At 28.4% G+C, this 16,654-nt stretch overlaps 1 long non-coding RNA gene across 1 annotated transcript; it reads left to right on the top strand.

The window, feature by feature from the left end:
- The first annotated feature begins 6,504 nt into the window (after positions 1-6,504).
- LOC147657806 (uncharacterized) lies at positions 6,505-13,196 on the top strand. The gene is made up of 4 exons (XR_015291790.1): positions 6,505-6,699; positions 6,972-7,396; positions 11,120-11,247; positions 12,446-13,196. It is a non-coding gene; the product is annotated as an uncharacterized LOC147657806 (long non-coding RNA).
- The last annotated feature ends 3,458 nt before the right edge of the window (positions 13,197-16,654 follow it).

Below are 16,654 nucleotides of genomic sequence, written 5' to 3'. Positions count from 1 at the left end.
GAAGGGGCGATGTGACGCGCGCCACAAGGGGAACCCCGCGAAAATTAGAGATGCGTGCGCATTGCGCGCCTTCATCTGAGCCGACGCGTAAAGCTTCGTTCACAATACGCTTCGCAGTTGCTCCCTGGGATAGAGGTAAGTGTATTTCTTTTTTTTAACAAGTTTAAATTTTCTTTTATTTATTGATCGTTATTTTTTGTAGATAATAAATGTTGCGGGTGAGCAATGGAAATAGATCGAAAGGACCACGTTACATGACTCGAATTTATTTGATGATGAAATTTTCCAAATATTTTCATATAAGAAAACTTTATAATAAGAACCAGTGTTGACAGGAACAAGTAAATTTGGTTAGTCAAACAGACAAAGTTCTGATCGTCTCATCTATTGCCTACCTAAAGTTTTCTTATATATATATTACCTTGAATATAAGCTTCCGTTGAACTACTTGTCCAAGATACTAGGACGTTCGATCGGTGAAACAACTGCATAAGCATTTCCAAGCCTATTTGGCACTGAGATACTTTTAAAGCGGCTAGATCACTTTCGCATCAAAATGAATTATAAATCGAACGTAAAACTATTACATTTTATATTCAAGAGAATTATTGCTTTGTGAAGATAAGAATTTTCTTTTTGAAATCGATATACAATTATCCCTATTATGCGTAATATTGCATTAATTTTATATACATACATTTTTTTTCCAGGTATTCATTATCCATAGAAATCACATAAATACAGAATTCCAACAGAATTGCAACATTTAAATCCACGTTTCTTTCTCATCAATTTTTCAAACATGTCCAAGTAAATCCATACGAAGTTGAAAATAGATTCTTCCATATAGGTCAGTAAAAATATTCGCTAAAAATATCGTCCTCTCGAATCCTCGATATATTTCTTGTCCTTGACATTCGATTGTCTCTTGAATCCTCAAGAAATTGTAATCGGTATGTACAACACGCGTGCCATCAAAAGTTTAAAATCTGTCGTGAGGCGCGAATCAAATCAAATGGAAATCAAATGACGGAAATATTGTCGACCACACTAACGTGTTGTAAAGTCATTTTCTGGTTCAGAAAATGGAAAACCGACAATGTGCCGTGTCGCGAATCCTGTTTTTCCTGAATCGGAATATAGGGAAAATTCGAAATAATACTGTAATCTGTTTTCGCGCAATGAATTATAAAAGTTTATCAATTGTTCATCGCGAACGAAATTTCACGATTAGGTCATCGTATATCGTGTAAATATTTTAAATAAAAATTACATGCACTATATTACGTGGAATAAACTATAGTAAATAAATATCTTAAGTATGAAAAGATATTTGCATCAAATTTTAGATTAATGAATTTACTAGTCTTTTTAACTAGTCTTATTATTTCGTATTTTCCAGTGTAAGAATTTTCCAGTTTAAAATTTATTAAATTCGCATGCAGTTATTGCAGAATGTTTATTTAATAGTCTGAAATAAAACATATCTATTTATTTAAAACATATATGTTTTTATACATATATAATTATTCATGATACAATTAAACTTTTAATATTTTTATTATAAATTTAGTTAGTAAATTCAATAACAATTTTTAATTTATAATAAATGTGATTGATAACGATTGACAGAGTTAAATAAATATCACTAATTTATCAATTTACAATAATAAAATTTACAATAATAGCATAATATACAATTATTTCTTGGATATTTATTCTATTTTCTTAACTTCTATCAAATAATAACTGTAATAATAAGTAAAAATAATATAATCTAAAAATCTCCAAAATTCTTAAATTGATTAACTTTTAAACTTTTAAAATATAGATTCCAGTAAAATCTATATTGCTAATGCCCATATACTTAAGAAAATGAAATATCAATTCGTATTTTTTTGAATCGTTATACCCTTTGAGCTTCACTCAATGAGAAAGATACTCCTATCAATGTATAAATCTGTAAAAGGACTTCTGTCGTAGATGATGTTCGAAAGAAGAAGAATAAATTTTCTTTTTTTAGATTTCGAAATGATTTCTCGTTACAACAATCCAAGCTGAAACAATATCGAGAATAATTTTCGCAGTTTTCACAGTGAATGTCATTATTGACAAAAAATATGAAATATCGCTTTCATATCGCTATTCCATTGTCGTTATCAGTTTTTTCTTCAGTTTATTGCAACGATGAAAATAAAACGCGTCGATACACTGTTTTAATGGGAAAGTTATTGGTATATCGCTCGTTAATATATATTGTTGTATACGAGTTCAGACATTGGATAAAAAAAAATATCTACGTGAACGTTATTATTCCAACAATTTTTTACAATTATAGATACGAATGGAGTTCTGTGTACAATTATGGATTAATGTTTTATCGTGTTTTATTAATCGATATAAGTTATCGATGTTAAAAAATTTTCTCGATCAATATAATAAATTTGATAAAAAAAACAAGTGAGGTTTTACAAATAAATTTTAAAAATTATTTGACACAGAAATTGTAAAATTGTAAAAGATAAATCTATGATATACAGCTTTTGATTTGTCATAATCATAAATATTAATTGATAAATTGTTATGTAAGGTAATTATAATGTAACAATTTTATAGAATTTTTTAGAAATTTTCCGAGATTTATTAGAATATAATTGTTAAGGATATTAGAATATTGAATATTTAATACAAATAATTCCAACATTTTATAACGATAATAATCAGTGATTGATATAATAATAAATTTAGCATATCGTTATCTATGCAATGATTAGATATAATGACATATAATACATATATCTGAAATAACACGAACTGAAATACGACAATAATTCCATCCTCGTCCTCACTATATATTGAATTATAAATAATTTCTAATTGTGAAACATGAAATGCATATAACATTTGTAAAAATCATGATTGAACATTCTCCAACAAATTTAAAAAAGAATACAAAAAAATGAAATTAATTCAAAAACAATAAATATCAATAGATCGATGAAAATATTAATTTTATCAATGGTATATTTTATAGAAATGAAATCTCATTAAAAAATTGATAAAATGTTCATGCGATGATATCCAATCTTTTTTTTTAATGATAGAGGATCCATGAATCTTCGAAACACGTATTATTTATATCCATTTTTTACGAATCGCAATTACTCGATCTTGCAGGATATATGGTACGCCTGTATTTCGATATACCACGCCATCGTATCAACTTTTATAGCGGAGGCGAAACTTTCAAAGAACAAACTTGAACCCGTTTCGAACCTCTCCAATACCTGGTGCCCACATTTCTTTAAAAAAAAAAAAAAAAAAAAAAATGTATCAAGGACTTTCCACCGTAGATTGTAAAAGATGCTTGGAAAAGTTACAAGATATATAGGTTATCCCGCACAATTGAGTAAAGTTAAATTCTTGGAATTATTTTTGCCGGAACAAATACTACAACTACAAATATGTACAAATATTTTCATGTCTATAATTTTATTGTGTTTTAATGTAAATCTAGACAAATTTTATTTTTATGATAATATTAATTTATATTTAATTTATAATTTCCAAGTTTAAAATTTCGTTATTATCAAAAAATTGTTTCATTGTTATCTTATTTCATCCTTTTTTCTTAACATCTTAAGAATTATATCTTTTAATAAAAGAAGAATTTGAATTGTTTTAATAATATAACACAGACTAATTACGTGAAATGGTTTAAATTTTGATGATGTATAAGGGAATGTATAATAAAGCAAGAAGAATGGATAAGCGCAAAATTGAGAAAAGTAGATTAGAAATCGATTTCATGAAATATTTATAAGATAAGATATTTACAACGGTAACTAGTTATGGGCATAAATTCTCGTATAATTTAATCTATACCGAAAAAACTAAATAAAACAATCTACGAAGAACGCCAATATCTATAACACGTTAAACTTGTTTATCTTTAAACAGAATCTAAACACGTTCCCTTATAAATAAACGCGCTAATAGTCAAAAGCAATATTCTTAAATAAGAACAGTAAACAACTGCGACAAAATTATAACATTTTCATCTCATTTTAACTTCAAACACGAGAGCGTTAAATTGAAAGTGATTTAATTTTTCACAATTTATTAACATCCATCCCAAACGAAAACGAGAATTCATCTTTAACATCCACGTGACAATTACAAATAATTTAAAAATATTTAAATTCGAAATTTTTATTATATTTCGAGAAAAAAATATATATATCTCGAGTTTCCCACAAGATCGTATCAAAAAAAAAAAAAATTCTAAATCACCCAAGGTCGACATCTCTCACTTTCAATTTCCTCCAAGAGGACTCTCCATATCGACCAATCCAATCAAAAGGGGGGGAAAGGAACGTGAAGTACCGCAAATACTCCAACGACGAGGAGAGATCGAGCGGGTGTAACGCGAATTTTCTAATCGAAATAATATTCCGAGGCCACAGCAAGTTGGCCACCCTGAGGAACGTATATCCGAACGACGAAGATTGCTGAACGTCAGAAGCGACCCCAGAATGGGAAAGGAAGAGGGGTGAGAAGGGTGAGACAACCGTGGGCCCTAGATATTAATACGTGCACGACGCCTGTTCACTTTGTCGAGCAGTCGCGTGTAAGATCGGCTCTATCGCCGCGGCTACACCCTCCAACACACAACACTTTGTCCCTGTTGCAAGGTGAAATGCTAACTAAAGGGGATGTTTTAATGGCAGCGATAATAATATGACGTGGTGCCTCCGGCTATTCCTAGATGCGGTGAAAGCGCATCTTGCGTGTCTTCTGGAGAAAGAAAAGGAAGAGGGAACACCTAAATAATCGAATCAAAGATCCTCTCTTTTCTTCTTTTCTAATTTCATTTTTGTTCTATTTTTCTCTCGTTTTTTTTTTTTTTCTTTCTCACCTTTCTGCGTGATTCTCGTTTCATTTTCTCGTTCGTGAACAATTTTATTTCCACGCAGCTCACCATCCGCTATTGGCGGATTGCTGCATAAAATCCGGTTCAATGAGTTTTCAAAAGGGGAGGCGCGATTAGGCGCGTCGTGAAAGAGGCGCGCGCTATCGAAAAACCGGCGATTAAAATGAGCCGGATCATCGAGACTGTCGGATTGAAAACGCGTCTACGACGTGACTTCGCCGTGATCCACGGAACTTTGGGATTTTCTTTTTATAGTTTTCTTGAAAGGGGATGGCGAGTGGGATAAAACGTGTTAAAATTAATTTGAAAAAAATAATCGGGAAATGAAATTACGTAGGATATTCTGTTGTTATTAACAATATTCTTAAGCGAATTTTATCATTATCAGGTAACGTTTTATATATCACGTATCTACGTCATCTGAGTTATACAATAGCTGTGTTGATAGTGCATAATACATATGATATTAATAATAGATTACTTATCTTTAACAGGTTAATTAAAAATAGAGATATTTTTACTTGATATCATTGCAATCGATTTTGTTTCTTCTTTTTGCAATATGTATTATGCTAGATATACCAATATTTTATACAGAAATAGATTACAATTTATGGAATATGACAGAAAAGAAAAGAACATTTTTCAGGAGATGAAAAAATTTCATTTTGTTGAAATTAATATCATTGTTAAAGTAATAAATTTCCTTCGTTACTAATAAAAAAAAAATTATCATTGTAAAAAAGATTATAAAATTCTCATAAAAAAAGAAACGCATAATCGATCATTATTATACAAGATACATTTCCTGCTCGTCTTAATCCTTTTTAAACGAAACACAGGAAATGTATCAGGTTATTTCTTTTCACGTTAATTAAAGTACTAATCATAAAGAAAATTTCATGCCTCTTTCTTCGTACACTTCACCAACGCCTCGCTATTTTCCTATATTTACCCCAGCAGAGGCTCGAGAGTAACTAAGGGACCCACACACCTATATATCTTACGTACACGAACGTGATACTACTTGGATACTGATAGACTTAAAACGTTCCCTAAAAGCTTCCCGTCCACGATTCCGTCTGAAGCCATCCCCTTCAAGTGGCTTTTATATTCTTAGCAGCTCGAAAAAACACCCTCTCCGTGCACAATAGGAAAGCCCATGGCCGACAACTCGTTCAAGATCAACAATGCTTGCGTCGCGTCGTCTAAACAAGGAATGGATTTGCAAACATAAGACTAAACGAGGAAATAAAACTCGAATTTTGAATTCAAGATCTTGAATTCAAATTCAAAATTTTATCCAATAAGATTTACATAGAAGATCCATCATATTGAGATGATTCATAAGTTTGTGCAATAGGATAGGAGAAACAGAATTATTTTTTGTTTTATTTATTACATGATAGCGAATTTGTCGATTATGAAAAATAATAATTTGTGATGTGAATATTGAAATTTGAATTCGATTGATAGATTTTTTAAAATATTACGAACTATTTAAAAATTATTATTTTCATTGGTTTTATAAATTTTTGTTCAGTAATTCATTTTCGTAATTTTATTTTCAGGGAATGATGCTTCCTCGATGAAGAAGATTAATTAAGATTAATTTGAAGAAGATATCATTCCTCAAGAATTCTTAATTTGCTCATTACGAACATCATTTTAAAATACCAATTTATAATATAAGATTAAAGAGAAATATAAAATTTAATTAAACCAAGAACATGAAATTTAATTTGAATTCTGTTCTGTCTCGTGAAGTAAGTATACGAATTAATTAAATAAAATTGAAACGAAATTAAATCTACAACAAATTCAATAACACAATATCAAATATATCCACGAAGAAGAACTTTGAAATAAAAATAGAAATGTACAATACCTACAACACATTTCATATTTTTATAACTTTTTAATGAAGCATTTATGAACTTTTTGTTACATAACATTTTATTCTTCCACATTTTTGATATAACTTCTTAGTAATAAAGCACTTATGAAATTTCTATCTATTTTGTAATTATTTTTACAGAAATGGCAAAGTTTATAAAAAACCTGGAACATCTAGTGTTCAATAACTCGTTCCTCGAAAGTGGAAAATTTTTGCAAGAAGTGTTCCCAACGAATAAACGTGGAATTGGTTGTAGGGGATCACGATATCATCGCGACAGGTTGGGACGTGAAAAATAGAAAAGACAAAAAGAAAACGAGAAGGGAAAAAAGAAGAAAAAACGAGGCGCGAAATAGAAGGAGGTTTCGAACAAAACGTTCGAACCTGTATTCAGGACTCGCGTATGAAAGTGCTCTCTTTCATGCATTCCAGCTGACCTCCAATGGCATTATTAACGTTAAAAATGGACTGCGAATACAACGGTTTTAAACTCATATCGCGACAGAGTAAAGGAAAATCACTTTGATCTGGAAAGTCGCATTTCCTGCATTTGTGTGTCGTTTTCGGTAAGTGTAATTGAAAGGAAAATGAACCAACCTGAGAAATGATCATTTAGTTCGGTTTCTCCTGTATTTCGAAGTAAAAGTTTTAAAAGTCGAATTGGAGAAGATAGATAACTGGTTATACGTAACTTTAAAACTTTTATTTCTGATGATAAATTTCAATCAAGAGAAGAGAAAAGAAACAAAGAATTGAAAAGATTTAAAAGCTGATCGACGAGTTTTTTTATGTTATATATTTTCGAATGATGTTGCATTGGAATAATATTGATGGAAAGAATAAGAAAGAGATTCGAAAAGTTACTGATAACATTTTTATGTTAAATAATATAGAGTGATATTCGTCGAGCATTTAAGCGTTATTGAATGCTCAACGAATATTGAAAATTTGTTTGAAATTGTATTTCAATCTAGATAAATGAAAAAATGAAATTGACGAAATTTTAAAAGATGCGCTCATGCAATTTTAATTTATAAAAATTAATATTGAATCGACTTTAAATTGATTTAAATTTGAGAAGACATAAAAAAAAAAAATAAGATCTATTTTATGATAAATTATATAAAAATTTTATAATTTTGCAAAATTCTAAATATATTAAAAGAATATAATTCCATAATTAATTTTATAGATTTAATTTTTAAATTTTTATTATATGATAATTAAATAATGAATATTAAATATACGAATTATTTAGTTGACAATTATATTTCAAATTTAAGAAATATTATCTTTGCAATTATATAAAATTTAAAATGGAATTATATTTACACAAATACTACTTTTTAACGCAATATATTGAGAAACCCAATTTGTTTATTGGAGCTCAAATATGCTCATCATTGATAAAAACATATAATGCCTCGTTTAAAAAAATATAGAGACGACCTTGGAATTTCTTTTATATTCCCATACGTAAGCTGTCTCCATCGTATAATACTTTTCTCAGAACTTTTGAAGGGAACATTCTTTATATCGTTCGAGGTAAGAATGGGGTAGTCAGATAAAGCTATTCCTTCACCCTAAAAACAATTTGTGTAAAATATGTGCTTGAAAATGAATTTGATATACCATATCTACGAAAACCAGAAAAATTATTCTAGATCGAATAACACACTTCAATAAACAACCCATATTTCTTCTAAACAATATTTCATAGTTTAAAATCATCTAAGTTAGATCATTATAATTATAAAGATGAAATTTATTATGCTATGATTTATTTATTATAATTGAAATAATTACAATATTATTTATTATAATTGAATATATTTTGATTTGCTATAATTTATCATATGTATGCTTCAAAAGGAAAAAATATTTAAAAAGAATCATTAAATATAAAAAATATTTATAATGTCATACAGTTTCTAAATATAATAACGATTTTTTATTGATCAATAAATCCAGATTATAAATCTTTATTACGAAATATTAAAAAAATATTAAATATTCTTCATAAAATTTTAATGAATTGAATTTTGAAAAAAAAATTGAACTATTGGACTATTCTGACTCTCAAATACAGATTTCTTTCTAGATCTCAAATCAGACTATTTGTGTGTCTTCCTTTCATTAAGTCAGTGGTTAATTGAGGAGTTCTACTGTATTTCAATAAGGAAATGACGACTTTTCGAATCTACATCTTCATTATTATTCCTTTGCACTTCGGATTTAATTCGCAAACGGGTAAAAACGAATTCGAAGCGGATACAAAAATGTTCGATTCCAAGTCGATGCAATTAAAATCAACTCTCGTCGAAGCAGTGAACACCAATCAGTGAAACGTTTGAAAAAATCATGAAGATTCTCTTTCTCGTTTTGGCAGTCAATCGTTTTCGTGACAGAGCTTTTAAATCCATGAATGAAAATTTCGTTTTTTCTAGGATTTTTTTTTAATAAACTCGTGAAATACGTGCTTTATTTATATACTTTTACCTATCTATTGAAGATAATAATATAGAGATAATAAAATCATATCCATTCCAAATCGAGAATTTGGAAAAAGATAAACTATATTTTCACAAATTTCTCGAATACAAATATTTTAAAGATAGATATCAATTTGATGAAATTCAAAAGATTCAAGAGAAACATAGTCTAAATTCTTTTATATTCTGGTTCAAAAATGAATAGATAATAAATAAAAACTGTATAAAATTATTTAGATTATTATAATATAATAAATAAAAATACAACATCTATCTTTTCTCAATCGATAATATGAAGATCTCACTATTCTTTTCCATCTTATTAATCACATACAATTTACGATGATCATACAATAGAATAAGAAAGATTACACCTCGAAACGTGATAAAGATTCACACATTTATCGATTCAATTATTAATAGAGAATAATCATGTCGATTTGGTTCATTCTTCGAGATCAAACAAAAGAATTAGCGTTCTATCTTTTGAATCGAAATCAATTGAAGGTCAACGACCGAAGACAAAGTAGAAAAAAGAGAATATCCCTACACCTTCAATCCTCCTGTGATTGTCCTTCTTCCCTCACCATGGCTGATAAATGAAGCTTTTGCTGAATTGGATTGCGTATCTCGTTTTCGTGCGACACCCGTCTAATTGGATAGCACACACTGGGTGTTTTTGCAATTTAATCGAACCTGCCTTTTCGTTGTTTTTCCTCTCGATAAGAATTATAAAAGATGCGTAGTTAAATAATCTGTGATTATTCGTAGTAAAGAATTTTCTTGTAATAATACAGCTTTTTTTACGTTAAATTTACATTTTGGTATAATCAATCGTGTATCTAAAATGGTATATGAGAGTATGTCGTCTTGAAAAGTTTTTATTGAGCAAGTGACATTGATGAGTTACTGAACGTTTTCTGCTATCTAGCTGAGCTTGCTGGATGGTCGAAAAGTTCTCTATAAAAATATTTTTAATAAATTTAATGCAAAAATTTTTATTATTAAATTTTCATAAAAATCGTTATATTCTTTTTTATAATAAACTATGCAATTAAAATAAAAATAGATATATAATTGGATATCAATTTTTTTCTTCATTTCGATTCTTAAAAAGTGTTTTATATTTCTTCTGATACTTTATATCTACTCTTTATGCCAGAGATACAAATGTACAAATTGTCTTTTTGACATAAAGAAATAAATATTGCTATTTTATCTTTAACTTCAATCGAATAAGTAATTTAATAATTTCAATGAGATATTGAAAATTTTAACATGGAGAAAGTAAAATGAAAGCACTAATAAAATAATATTTTAATTAAATTAACGAACGAAAATTAAAATTTGGATAAAGAGAAATAAAATAGCATCAAGGATAACAAATAACATGAAATATAATCAATATTTACTACTTTTAATAACAGCTCGACTCGTCGTTCGTTCTGAATCAACGAATTACCAGGTTAAATTACAAGAATTTTAGGTCATAGATTTTCAAAATCCTCGTAACCATAAAGGCTGGACCTATATACGTTCGACAATCCATCTTTCGTGCAGTGTGCCGAATGCAATAGCATCGCGTTCAATAATTCAACCGTCGCCATATATCGAGATCATTCTTCATTCTCGATATAACATCCCTCGTGTAAAATTATGGTAAAAGCAGATCGTATTGAATTGCATACCATCCGAGTAAAATTGCAAAATTGTCGCGCCATTGAAAGATAAATCAATTATTGCATGGCGAGATTGTTTCGATATAACATTCATTAATTTCTGCATTTTTTTTTCCAGGTCTATTTATTCCTTTTTAACAATACAACGAACGAACGAAACACTCGTTGCATTAATAAGATGGTTCAGAGCTAAGAAGTTTCACAATTTATAGAGATAATCGGGTTGTTTCTAATTCGCTTTTTATGGTGAGTCTCTTTCCCATCAGGAATTTGCATTTAATATTTTGTATTTAATAAGATAAATTAATCTTTGAAGAATACTTTTGTTGTTATAATTGTGTAGTAAATAACACAATATTAAAAATGGGATAAAGAATTAAATAAAAAAATGAAGAGAAAATATTTCCTTTTTTGGAATATCATAATGATATATATTTATCATAATTATTTGCTTAATTATATTTCATTTACATTTATTTTGTTTAAATAAAAAAGATTTAAATAATAATAATTTTTAAATTTAAGTAATTACAAAAGTAATTACTTAAGTAATTATAAAATACAAAAGAATATTAAAATTTATTAAGAAAACTCAATATTTCTTTAATGAATTAAGTAATCTAATAAATAAATATATAAAAGGAAAATAAAGTCTAAATTCACATGCATTGTATTATGAATTGATTAAATTACAGTGAATCAATTAAAAAAATCCCATTAAGAGAGAATCAATGCTTCTAGAATTAATTCCAACGTTCCAGATTCCGGAATATGAACTATGTCATCCAATTCATTCCTTCTTTATTCAATCAAAAAGTCGATCTATTGAGTATTTCTTTCTTCCCATATGCATATATTAAAATTTACTGATATTTCTTTCAAAAACTTCCAATAGATAATCTAACAAAAGTATTTCGAACGAAAATTAATCAAAAAATTTTAAAATTAAACTTGAATAATTTAAACTTCTGATATGTTATTTTTGATTCGTTACATCTGATATTGATTTTAAAATAGATTCAATAAACAGATGTTCTTAAACTGAAACAAATAGAACAGTTGCAAGATTATAGTTACAAAAATAATTTGAAATAGTAATTATAGTCAAATAATTAATATAAACAAATCGTGATATTACAAGTAGTACAAATACGTTATAATTCAGACTATATAAAATATCAAATGCATTTATGTCACATATTTCTATATATCCACCTCAACAAATTTTCATTTAAATATCTGAAAATTATATTATTTTAAATACCAATAATTCACTATTTTTAATTGAAATGATCAAATAAATAAAATTAATAAAATTTTTCAAGAAAGTACTAATCAACGAATTTAAAAAAAAATCTTTTGAATATTATTTTAATTTTCCAAAGATTTTTTTGTATAATAAAATTAAATATTCCTTTCATATAAATATTCCTTCTTTTTTCAGGTGCTGAAGATCCTAAATTTTCTGAGATTGCATGCAGAAGAAAAGAAAACACGTAAAGTTGGCAGATTAGGAAGAAGTATATTATTGTTCCCAAAATATTGCAACCGCTTGACGAAGGATTCACGAAAACGCGTATACAGGAGATCTCATTAAAGCGCACAGCTTGACCCCGTATTATTAATTGCACCACACCAAAGGACCCGACGAGAGAGAATCATAGAAAAAGAAAGACCCGTCGAAAGTGAAAATGGCTCACTTGTGCACGTCCTCTCGTCGAGCATGAACGCGAATTAAGGACTGAATTGTCTTCTACGATTTCGAACATAACGATACACGGTAAATTTGTGTCGAAAATGCAAATCTCATTGAAAGATTTTATTATTTTGTATATATTACGATAAGTACATTTAGATATAAATAAGGATAAGAATAAAATAACTATATAATGTACATTTTTTTTTTTATTTTAAAATTACATTTAGATATTTATGGAAAAAATTGCATGTGATATTTTATGATTATTTATATATCGTAGATATTTTGAAATTTTTATAATATACTACATAACTATTATAATAATAATATTATAATAATAACTAATATACTACATAAAAATAGAATTTAAATAGAAATCTGTTTTACTTTTTAAATATTATAATATATATTTTATTTTAGATATTTGGTGCTTTTTGTATATTATTGTATTTTGTCCATTTTTCATAAATACACTAAATCAAATTAATCAGTTCTATTTTTTGAAAAATTCTTAAGCCTTGATATCATTTATATTATTTTTTAATTTTTCAGAAATCAGAAGATTAACTTCGATAAAATTGGATTAGATTTTTATGCGACTTAAATATTCGTCGTAAGTAAACACATTCACTTAATAAATAATAAATTTATACAAGACGCGATTCCGCATAACCACGAGATGTCGTCGAGTTTAATTAATTGCCACCTCGGTGGTCGTTATTTTAATACTTGGTTTCTAACGTTAAACAATTTGCATTCCTATATTAAATAAACTGTCAACTGAATTAAGCAGGCAAAAGTAATTAAAAGCTTGCAATTAAATTGCAAGGAGATTAATAAGAATTTGCTCAAACAAAATTCTCTCAAAGACAGTGCAAAACTAAATTGAATATTGTTGTAAATAAATGTTGCTGAATATTGTTGAGCAACAATTTGAGAAACAAATATGCCTTTAATAATTGTGAGTTAAATAAAACTATGCTTAAAGTAATAATATATAATGCAATTTCAAACTTTATTAATTGTAACGTTAGACTTATAATTTTTAAATTCATATCGAACATTTAATGTTGATCTTTTAAAAAATTAGAATTAAAGTTTCCCAATCAAAATTTTGCTTGTTATATTTTAAGATTTTCAATTTATTAAACAGCATATAATCGAGAAAAAATATATTTGACGATTATTCTTTTCTCTTTTATTGGATTGGAAAGCATTTATTCGCCATCGAATTCATCCACGAAATACACATGGTAATATTTACAAAACGAGAAATGGGTCAGATATTCATTGAAGCTACGATATAAAAGACAGTATGAAAAAATCTGTGAAAAATATTGTTGTGCAATAGAGAACAAAATGTCTGAATTATTTTTTCTTTCCTGTCAATCAATTTAACTTTGGTCGATCGTCGATATAAATACATAAGCGTTAAAATATAGTATATGATAATTTATATAAGAATAATCTTTTAACAATTTTTATATAAAGATATCAATGATCAATTTGTTAGGTAAATAACAACGGCTACGTTTACTTTATTAAATTCAAAATTCTTTAATCAGTATTCAAAAGAATAGAATTCAAAAAGCCAAACCAATAATATAGAATAAGAACAACGAAGATAAGATAATCTTGGCAATTAATTGTCACGTCATCCGCTCTTCCATTCCCACCGCCATACTGAAAATCTCTCGGGTTTCAAAAAATTGTTATAAAAAATACAGTTGCATAAGCATAATTATATAATTCACCAAACAATAAGCGCGAAACAATGAATAAGAAAAACAAGAAGATAATCTTGGCAACCAATTATTATGTCATCCACCCTTCCACTCACCGCCATATTAAAGATTCCTCGAGTCCGATTACTAAATACCTCTCCAACCGTTTCTCCCTCTCGTTTCTTCTCTCCTCTTATCACCACCACGCTTTCGGCCCCTCGCCCTTCTTTCCCACCATTCCACCCGCCTCGTTTTCGTCCTCTTTCACTCGCCTCCGCTCTTTCCGTGTCGCGGATATTATTGGAAGCCAGGAGAAGGCCTGGCGATCGAACGCTACCGTTGGCATTCCTAAGGGTGGAGGAAGGACATCCGAGGTAATGTCGTTTAAAGGTATAGGCCCCCCCTCCATTAAAATACCGCTCGTTCCCGGTAAATCTCATCGGCTCTTCATTTTCGAGACCGTGTACAAAACGTGGTCGAAGCCCGCCCCGTCATGCTAACTAACTGTCCGGGAGTAAAATGCCCGGGAGGATGCTTGATCGAAGAGACGATCCTCATCTCCTCCGCAGGGAACGTTTGTACCTATGAAACGCGATGACGTCGTCGTTCGATCGATTGAAAAACTCGATACACCGTAAATAGACTACTACTGACGTTTGATTTGAAGGAATGGTAGACTTGGTAGACAAATATTAGGCGGTAGATATTATCAATAGATAAATATTATTAAGCTTGGAAATTGAGAGAATGTAAATGTATGAGAAATTGGAATCGATGTTTAAAAGAGAAATTTCGTGTTTCTTTTAATTCGTAAATATTCGAGATTAAAAAACTGTGGAAATGTGATATTGTAAGAGAAATTTTATTCGAAAATAGGGCAGATGTTCGATAGATGTTTTACGTGTGAGATATTTATTGAAATTTTTAAAGATAAATTATTAATTTTTAAAGGAAAAAAATTTGGTGATTTGTTTTAAAACGTTCAACGGATTAGGATCAGGATTATATTTTTTTTTTTTTTTACGTTGATAATATATGTGTTTTATATTTAAATCCTCTTTCAAAATTTCAATTCAATCGGAGGATATCCATTTTTATTTATTCTATCTATTTTCATCAATTTATCAATCTTTTCATTTATTCTGAAATTATGCGATCCTATTATATTTACAATTTAGAAAAAATAAACTCTTTATACAGTGTACAATAATATGTTTTAACTTAAAATTCAATAATTTAAAATCTCTCTATAAGTAATGAAGGGATTTTTCTTTCTTTTATTATATTATAATCTTGAGTCTTTGAAGTTAAATCCTCCCGATCCGTATCTTACCAGGATTAGAGTTTCGTAGGTCTCGAGCTTTAGAGAGTCCAAGCTTTTTAACCAAGACCTTTCAAGGTCAAAGATATTTAATTTTCAATATAAAAGTTATACATTAAACTTTAAATCTTCAATTCAGCTTTAATTCATTTTGACTATTAAATTATTTATTTCGATTAACAATAATTTATAATAATTTTTCTCAATATTGCATCAAAAATATCTCCATCATTTTAATGATGAGTAAATTTAACAGATTGATCTTTTTTTTTTGTTTATAGAAAATATTTTCCAACATTTCTTAATATTAATTTACATAAATTTCATACAAGAAATTTTTAAATCGTTTTAATAGATTTAAATATATCAATTAAAGAACTTCAGAACTTTCATTCAGAACTTTATTACTATATTTTTTTTTTATGCGTCATGTCTTCAAGTTCCAATAAAAAAATATAATCATAAAGCATGAGCATGAGAAGTCATGATTCCAATTTTTTTTTTTTCCTTTCTCTGTCACAACAGTTGCATTCAAATATTAATTGAAAACGTAACCATAAAAAGCAAAACCGGAAACACTCATTGCCTTTCTAAAATATTTCTACAGAATAAGAGAACTGATCATGCTCATGGAGCTGTGCAACGTAGGATAGTCCTTAATCGCATCGTTCTACTTCGATTGACAAAATTCTACAACACAAATCCACGTACTCAACAAAAGGAATCGTTATTTCGGTCCGAGTTGACCAATTTCCTGTTCGCCGAACGTGTCGTGTCCCTGGACTAAATAGCTCGAGAAACTGGGTCCTATTAAGTAACGCTGGGTCGATAATATAGGCGAGGAGAAAAGAAATGCTCGAGAATAAAACCAATTGTGAGGAAAAAAAAATTGCGAGGGAAAAAAACTCA

The sequence above is a fragment of the Apis florea genome, unplaced genomic scaffold (genome assembly GCF_048593485.1).
Source record: "Apis florea isolate Af1SG1 unplaced genomic scaffold, ASM4859348v1 contig_2835_pilon, whole genome shotgun sequence".
Taxonomy (NCBI): domain Eukaryota; kingdom Metazoa; phylum Arthropoda; class Insecta; order Hymenoptera; family Apidae; genus Apis; species Apis florea.
The sequence above is the reverse complement of the archived record's forward strand: the minus strand, read 5'-3'. Positions and strand labels throughout refer to the sequence as shown.